Source organism: Mandrillus leucophaeus, unplaced genomic scaffold, assembly GCF_000951045.1.
Source record: "Mandrillus leucophaeus isolate KB7577 unplaced genomic scaffold, Mleu.le_1.0 Scaffold130, whole genome shotgun sequence".
Classification (NCBI taxonomy): Eukaryota; Metazoa; Chordata; class Mammalia; order Primates; family Cercopithecidae; genus Mandrillus; species Mandrillus leucophaeus.
Window position 1 is genome coordinate 4,507,517 of NW_012101255.1, and position 9,144 is coordinate 4,516,660.

The following is a 9,144-nucleotide window of genomic DNA, read 5'->3' on the forward strand; positions in this document are numbered from 1 at the left end:
ATAGGATAATATGTATTGGATTTCATTAAAATTGAACATTTCTGTTTCTTGAAAGACATTGCTAAGAGAATGAAAAGACAAGACCAGAAGAAAATATTTGCTGGTTTCCAGAAATATATAGAACTGTCTTTAAACACTACAATGGAAAAAAAAAATAAAATGGGCAAAGGATTTGAACAGATGTTTCACCAAAGAAGATACATAGTGGCAGATCAGCACATAAAGGATGGATGCTCAGCCTCATTAGTTAAGAAATGCAAGTCAATACCACCATTAGAAATTACTACAAACTTACAATGACTAAAATGAAAAGGACTATCATAAGTGTAGATGAGTATGGGGGGCAACTGGAGCTCTCATACACTACTGGTGGGTATCCAAAAGATATGACAACTTGTAAAAACTGTTTGGTAGTTTATTACAACATTAAACATATACCATACACCTACCACATGATCCAACCATTCCATCTCCTAAGTATTTACCCAAAAGAATTAAAAGCATTTGTCTTTAAGAAGACTTGTGAACACATTCATAGGAAGTTTATGTGTAATAGTGAAAAACTGGAAACAACCCAAATGTCCATCAACAGATGAATGGATAAACAAATTGTGTTTTATCCATACAATGAAATACTACTCAGCAATAAAGAGAAATGAACTATTGATATACACAACAACATGAATGGATCCCAAAATAATTATGCTGAGTGAAAGAAGCCAGACAAAAAAATAGTTCATCCCATATAATTCCATTTATATGAAATTCTAGAAAATATAAACTATAGTAACAGAAAGCAGTAGTTTGCCTGGGTCTGAATAGGGGACAGGGGTGTGAGAGGGGGAGAGATTACAAAAGAGCACAAATAAACTTTTGGGAGTGATGGATATGTTCAGTATCTTGATTGCGGTGATGGGTTTATAGGTATATGCATATGTTGAAACATTACAGGCATATACATGTAAGGATAAACGTATATACTTAAAATATGTAGGTTTTTTTTAAAAGACCACAAGACATATGACCAAGAAAATTATTCCAAATTATACTTCTACTTAAAGGTAAAGCTCACTATATGTACCTAACTACATAGTAGATACTTAACAAATATTTGTTCACGAATTTAAAATGTGAGAGAGAGGGAGAAAGATAGTGCCACTTTCCTACTCAGAACATCCCAATGGCTTCTCATGATACTGAGATTAAAAGTAAAATTTCTTAGGTTGACCTGCGAGGCCCTGCATTATCTGGCCTGTGTCTCTCTCCAACTTCCAACCAAGCTTTCCTACCACTATCTTTCATTGCATCCTTGACACAGAACCCGTCTCAAAATGCCTAGACACAGAAGTCAGTATTTTTTAAAGATTCCAGTAGGAACCACTGAGTTTATAGACCCCTTTTTTCTGTGCTTAGAGCACTGAATAAATCGAAGCTCTTACTCTAAGATGTTGTTTCACTTTTCTAACTAATGTGTATAAAACTATGAAAGTAGCCTCAAGTTCTAAACAGACTAAATAGCGCTTCAGACAAATACTGTTAGTCAATAGCGACCTCTGGCGGTCTGATGAGAACCTAAACGAATAATCTAATTTTCTTGGCGTAGGACCACTCTTAACACAGGAAAACACTTCCCCCCGCCAACACACCCCTCCCCTACATACACATACTATACAGAAGGGGAAACGGAGACCCAGAGAGTAATTGATAGCTGTGGAACTGGAACCTGACTGGTCCACCTACCTCCCCTTCCTCTCAAGGGCATCCTCCCCCAGAGTGGCCTCATATTCATATCTTCCCATTATAAGGAACACCAGCATTCACCAGTAGCTTCCAGGGCTTTTCTAGCTCCCAAGCATGACCCTGGTTGATACCTGCAACTGCCAAACACAGCCACATGACTAACCTCAGTCAGAGTATCTGGAGAGTAATGGTGGTCCCTCTCCTCTATACCCTATGGTTTTGATTTCCCCTCTGGGTAGAAAGAAAAAGTTGCACTGTTAGGTAGGAAAATCTGATGGATGGGGACAATGTATAGGCTGATTTTTCTGGTTAACAATAATGGTTCCCATTTAACAAATTAGAGGACTAAGGCCCATTGAAGGTAATTGCCAAGACCATTTATCTCCACATGTTCTTCCTCTCTGTCCTGAATCCAAGGGCCTTCATACCAAGTGGGGAAACTGAGACCCAAGAACAGAACTATGCTTTCCAGGTAGGCTTCTGAAAGCCCCTGGCTGACTTGTAGCACCAACAGTAATGGGACACCAGAGGTGTGACGTTCTCAATATGAAGTAACAATGGATGATGCCAGAGTCCAAAGGAAAAGTAGTCTGAAAGAAGCTAGGATATCAGAGTTGGAGGGCAGAGGTTGAAAATTCATGCTGGAGGGGAGGGATCCTTGAACCTAGACTGGGGAAATTAGTTCCTGAAGCAGGAACTGAGTGGAATTTGAGGACTGAAGATCCAGGAGCAAGAGAAAAGGGAAGGCTGGGGCCTTATGTACGTGTCCCCTCTAGAGACAGAGAACAGCCAGTGGCTGCACTGCTTCTACCTCATTTTGTGCAGCACATGCCTAAGGTGTGGATGCCAGGGCACTGGGACCACTAAAGAACAAGAGACCTTTCAAGTCAGTGTGAGCAGGAAAAGACCTGGGGGATAGATAGGGTCTCCTATCCCTTTCTATTCACTTGTCTCTGCTTGACACAGGAGAATCCAGCGGCAGCAGTGGAGAGTCCTACCCTTTCCACTCCATCCAAAGTCTTAATTTCTTGGAACTTTTATTGACACTATGAGGTGCCAAACTGTCAAGTCTAAGAGAGGCTTCACAGACACCTTCACCAGGAGAAAGCTAGGGGCTGCCCTTGTTTCCTTAGCAAAGGGAAAGATACAGATTAATCCGGGTCTCTGTAGTCCAGATGAAAGAAAGGCTTTGAAACCCAGCACAAAGCCCTGTGGAGCTTTCAGGGAAGCGTAGTACTGAACGAAGAGGGTACATTTTCGAAGGTCCCTGGAAATAGTAGTTTTTGTGCTCCAGATGCTCATGACCTGCTTGGCATCTGTGCTGCACTCAAGGCTGGGGCCCCATCTTGTGCCAAGCAGGCACATATGGCCATCCTTCAAGGCTGGCCTGGTGCCACTGTGTCCAGAATTGGTGGGTTCTTGGTCTGACTTAAAGAATGAAGCAGCAGACCCTGGCAGTGAGTGTTACAGTTCTTAAAGATGGTGTGTCCGGAGTTTGTTCCTTCAGATGTGTCTGGAGTTTCTTCCTTCTGGGGGGTTCGTGGTCTTGCTGACTTCAGGAGTAAACCTGCAGACTCTTGTGGTGTTACAGCTCATAAAAGCGGCACCAACCCAAAGAGCGAGCAACAACAAAATTTATTGTGAAAAAGAACAAACCTTCCACAGTGTGGAGGAAGACCCCAGCGGGTTGCTGCTGAGGCTTCGTGGCCTGCTTTTATTCCCTTATCTGGCCCCACCCACATTCTTCTGATTGGTCCATTTTACAGAGAGCTGATTGCTCCATTTTACAGAGAGCTGATTGCTCCATTTTACAGAGAGCTGATTGGTCCATTTTACAGAGAGCTGGTTGGTCTGTTTTGACAGAGTGCTGATTGGTGCATTTACAATCCTTTAGCTAGACACAAAAGTTCTCCAAGTCCCCACCCATCCTAGAAGCCCAGTGGACTTCATCTCTCACTGGCATTTGCCCTGGACTTTATGGCACCCTGCCCGGGCACTCCGGCAGCCCAGAGGCAGCTCCTCACAGACAGTCAAGAGGCAAAGAGGGGAAGCGAGAAAGAGACAGAGACCGGCCATCGTGGCCAATGATCCCACCAAGAGGGAATGGCAGTCCATGCATGGGACTAGCCTCCAATCAAGCCCAGCAGTCGCCTGCCAGCCCTGTGGAGTGCGGAGCCCGCCGAGCCCGTGCCCACCCGGCTCCCGCCCGCACCTCTTCCTCCACACCTGCCCGCCAGCAGAGGGAGCCGGCTCCGGCCTCAGCCAGCCCCAGAGAAGGGCCCCCACAGCGCAGTGGAGGGCTGAAGGGCTCTTCAAGCGCGAGGTGGAGGAGGCGCTGAGAGCCCGAGGGCTGGTTAGCACGTCATCACCTCTCACCACCAGGGATGGAGTGGGTGCGACTGTTAACCTTCCGTTTGCCTCTCTGTCCAGGGTGGAGGGTCGTTAAGACTTTACTGTAGCATGGGACTTAGTGTATCCAGAGCTCACAATCTGGAAAGGGCTAACAAGCAAACCAACAAAACAATCGTATGTTACAATTGCTATGTTGGGCAGAAGTGCGTGGGTGGGAGTGTTTCCCAGAGGCACTGAAGTTCGAGCTGAAATCTGGGGAAGCTGGAAGCTGGAAGCTGGCAAGGCGTACAGGCAGGCCCAAGGTCTCCGAGAGAGGTATCACAGGTCCAGGGACCAGAGAGGGGTTAACAGAACTTAAACCTTTGGTGGGAAGAGTAAAGAGGTAACGGGGAGAGAGGTGGGAGTAGGGAGAAGGACCACCCAAAGCTAGATTGAGCAACTTGGACTGTGTGTCTAGGATAGTATGGAGAAATTAGAACTCTAGGCAGAGGTCTTATCTACTCGAAATTGGATTTTAAAACAATCTATTTCCATTGTGGAGGGTAGATTGGAATGACATTGGGGTCAGGAATTCATGGGGAAGAAAATGATAGTGATCTTGGCTAGAGCAGAAGCAGTGGAGATGGAGAGGAGACGATATCATGGCAATGAGATGTATTTAGGAGATAGGCTGGGGGAAAAATGGTCATTGATGGGGCGGGGGATGGTAGATTACTTTGGGCCTCCTGGGGATAGGGTGGGTGCCATTCATTGAGTAGAGAAATTCACACACGTGTTGTCCATTTTTCTTGCACAGGATGTCCTTATTTATAAACTATCTCATTCGAATAAATAAACTGAAGATTTCCAGCCATTTGCACAACATGTGCATGTGAACACACATAACATGCAATGCACTGATAGACATAAATGCAGAAGTTGCGTTAGATTTGGAATGACAGACTAGGTCCTTGCTGACTCATTCCTCCGTTTATACACCTCAGGGTCTGTTCCTCTTCATGGTGAGCTCTTGTGCAAGCTGCTTAGCCTCTTTTGGTTTAATTTCCAAAAGGCAACTGCTTAGAGATGGACCAGTCAATTGTTACGAGCATGTGGCACTTTAAGCATGACCCTTAAGTACTAAAAGAATCCTAGTGCGTTTATTGATAATGGCATCTGTAGAAGAGATGCCCACTTAGAAAAGAGGAACCCAGCGTTGTGTCCGGAATTGGTGGGTTCTTGGTCTCACTGACTTCAAGAATGAAGCCACAGACCCTCGCAGTGAGTGTTACAGTTCTTAAAGATGGTGTGTCCGGAGTTTGTTCCTTCTGATATTTGGACATGTTCAGAGTTTCTTCCTTCTGGTGGGTTCGTGGTCTCGATGACTTAAGGAGTAAAGCTACAGACCTTCGTGGTGAGTGTTACAGCTCTTAAGGCGACATGTCTGGAGTTGTTCGTTCCTCCTGTCCGGAGTTATCCATTCCTCCCGGTGGGTTCGTGGTCACTCTGGCCTCAGGAGTGAAGCTGCAGACCTTCATGGTGAGGGTTACAGCTCATAAAGGCAGTGAGGACCCAAAGAGTGAGCAGCAGCAAGATTTATTGCAAAGAGCAAAAGAACAACGCTTCCACAGTGTGGAAGAGGACCCAAGGGAGTTGCCACTGCTGGCTCGGGCAGCCTGCTTTTATTCCCTTATCGGATCCCACCCACATCCTGCTGATTGGTTGGTTTTGACAGGGTGCTGATTGGTGCGTTTACAAACCTTGAGCTAGACACAGAGTGCAGACTGGTGCATTTACAATCCTTTAGCTATACACAAAAGTTCTCCAAATCCCCACCCCACTCAGGAGCCCAGCTGTCTTCACCTAGTGGATCCCATGCCCAGGCCGTGGGCAGAGCTGCCCACCAGTCCCGCACTGCAGGCCCACACTCCTCAGCCCTTGGGCGGTTGATGGGACCGGGTGCTGCGGAGCAGGGGGTGGCACCCATCGGGGAGGCTTGGGCCATGCGGGAGCCCACTGTCCGGCCGGGGGGTGGGGGCTCAGGCATGGTGGGCTGCAGGTCCCGAGCCCTGCCCCGTGGGCAGGCACCGCGGGCTGAGGCACCGGCGAGAATTTGAGCGTGGCGCAGGTGGGCCAGTAGTGCTGGGGCACCTGGCACATCCTCCGCAGCTGCTGGCCCGGGTGCTAAGCCCTCATGGCCTGGGGCCGGCAGCACCAGCCCTGCTCCAAGTGCAGAGCCCGCTGAGCCCATGCCCACCTGGAACTCGCTCTGGCCCACTAGTGCCACCCACAGCCCCGGTTCCCGCCTGCGCCTCTCCCTCCAGACCTCCCCTGCACACCTCCCCGCAAGCAGAGGGAGCCGACTTCGGCCTTGACCAGACCAGAGAGGGGCTCCCACAGTGCAGAGGCAAGCTGAAAGGCTCCTCAAACCTGGCCAGAGTGGGCACCAAGGCCAAGGAGGCACCGAGAGTGAGGGCTGCTAGCATGTTGTCACCTCTCAGCATGACTGTACAAAGACAAGTGAAAAGAAGGGTTGAAATAAATGTATCTTCCAGGGTTTAAAAATGCAAACATGGAACTTCGGGAACATTTGATGAAATAGAGATTATGGTGTAAAAATTAACAAGCATTCACAGCCTCCTTCTGACCACAGAACTGTCAACATATATACTCGTGTTGTTGAAGGGTGGACTGGGAAATGGCAGAGAAACCAAAAACCTGTTTTCTTCTGGGGCTGACCCAGAGGCAGAAGTAGGCCATAACCAATGCCAGGATGAACAAAGGAAGGTAGGTTTCTTCCCCAGTAAATGCCAGATTCTTGTTGGCCAAGCTGATGAGAGGTTCCACGGGGTCTGTAGCACATGTCCTTGATAGGAAGAGGTTAGATGTCCCAGATCTCCCTGGGATCCCCACAGGGAGAGAGAAGTAAAAACCAGGCTCTCTCCTTTCTGGGTGATGGGGAAGTACCTCCCGGAAATAACTAGTAACTCACGCAACTGTGCTAATGGTTTTATTACAATGAAAAGTGGAGAAGAGTATAGAGGAGACCCCAAACGGAGCAGAGAAGAGGTGACCTCCCTTTTAGAAGCAACTTAAGTCTTCAGTAACATAACTCCTTCTGGGCCAGCTCCTAGGTATGTGGTAATTCTAGGGGGACCTATAGCACAGTAAATCTCAGCCTCTTGGCATTGTGAAGAGGGTGGTAGAGGAATGATTTTCTCTGGGGATTGTATGAGGCTTTAGGTCCCTGAGGAATATCCACACCTGGAGGAAACCTTTCTAAACAGAAAAGGTCTTTGTTAGTGGAGTACCTTCCCAGAGATATCTTGGAGGTCCAAGCTGCTTCCTTACAAGTATCGGGGTGTCAGGGGGAAGGACAGATAGAGGTGCATTGGGCAATGGAGGAAAGGAGGCTACCACTCAGCAGAACTCCCCTATGCAACTAACCCATGAGAGAACCTTACAACTCCAGAACATTTATCCTTCTGAGGTATTCTTCCTGGTGACTCTCAATGGGATAGTCCAATCTATTTTCCAATGACAACCTGGAACTGAATCAGTCTGGCTCACAAACAGTACTAAGACCTACCCAAATAAGCTGGATTGTCAGCTACTTGTCACCTCTGTAACTCCAGTGTTTAGTAGAAAAGGCTCTGTCACTTAGGAGCTGACCAATAAATACTTTTCAAATAACTAAATGAAAAATTGAATACAAAATATTCAGTACTATCTTAGGTATTGCAGTAAAATAGTCTTGGTGGAAAAAAATGTAAGGATGGTCTAGCCTGGAGAGAAAAGAACTCCCTAATTTTGCTAAGTCCTAGAGGATCATACTTTAACCATTTATCATGCCTCTTGCTTAATCTTTTTTAGATAGGCTAAGTATAGGCCTCATTTTTTATTAGTTCCTCCTTTAGCTGGTATTCTTGGGTTTTCCCACCTCCAGCTTCAGAGAATAAATTACAGTATTATTCAAGGTTCATTTTAAGAGTTGAATAAATTTTGAATTGGAAGGCAAGTAGAAATAATTTTAGATTTAAATTCCAAAAAACACCTTACAACTTCCTTTAGCCAAAAGATATGAAAACTTTTAAGCCTTAATACTAATTACAGTGATCTTCTATTCAAACTATTTGTCAGTTAGGCCAGGCACGGTGGATCGTGCCTGTAATCCCAGCACTTTGGGAGGCTGAGGCAGGTGGATCACTTGAAGTCAGGAGTTCGAGACCAGCCTGGCTAACATAGTGAAACCCCATCTCTTCTAAAAATATAAAAAATTAGCCAGGTGTTGTGGTGCGTACCAGCAGTCCCAGCTACTTGGGAGGCTGAAGTGGGAGGATCATTTGAGCCCAGGAGGCGTTGGAGGTTGCCGTGAACCAAGATCATGCCACTGCACTCCAGCCTGGGGGACAGAGTGAGACTCTGTCTCAAAAAAAAAAAAAAAAAAAAAAAAGTTATTTAAGTGGTTTAATTCCAGAAACATTTTGAGGTCTAAAAATACCCACAATGGGTGCTACTGATATTTTTATGTTTCTTGTAAAAGCACAAATTCTAAGTGGAAAAACCTAAGGAATGGCACAAAGAAGATAAGAAAAGAAGGGACACAAATTGGGAGAGCAATTGGAGGTGAGATGAGAAGGGGATATTGAAACTGATCCAGTATCCCCATGGACCAGCGGTCTCCAACCTTTTTGGCACCAGGGACCAGTTTCATGGAAGACAATTTTTCCACAGACTAGGGCAGGAGGCTGGGGAGGGGCATGATTTTGGGATGAAACTGTTCAACCTCAGATCATCAGGCATTAGTTAGATTCTCATAAGGAGCACACAACCTAGATGCCTGGCATGCTCAGTTCACAATAGGGATCGGGCTCCTAGGAGAATCCAATGCTGCCACAGATCTGACAGGAGGGGGAGCTCAGGGGGTAATAATGCTCGCTTGCCTGCAACTCACCTCCTGCTGTGCACAGGCCCAAATTCCTAACAGGCCATGGACCAGTACCAGCCTGCCACTCAAGGGCTGGGGACTCCTGCCATAGACAGTTCTTTTGGATAAACATAGAAACTGACCCT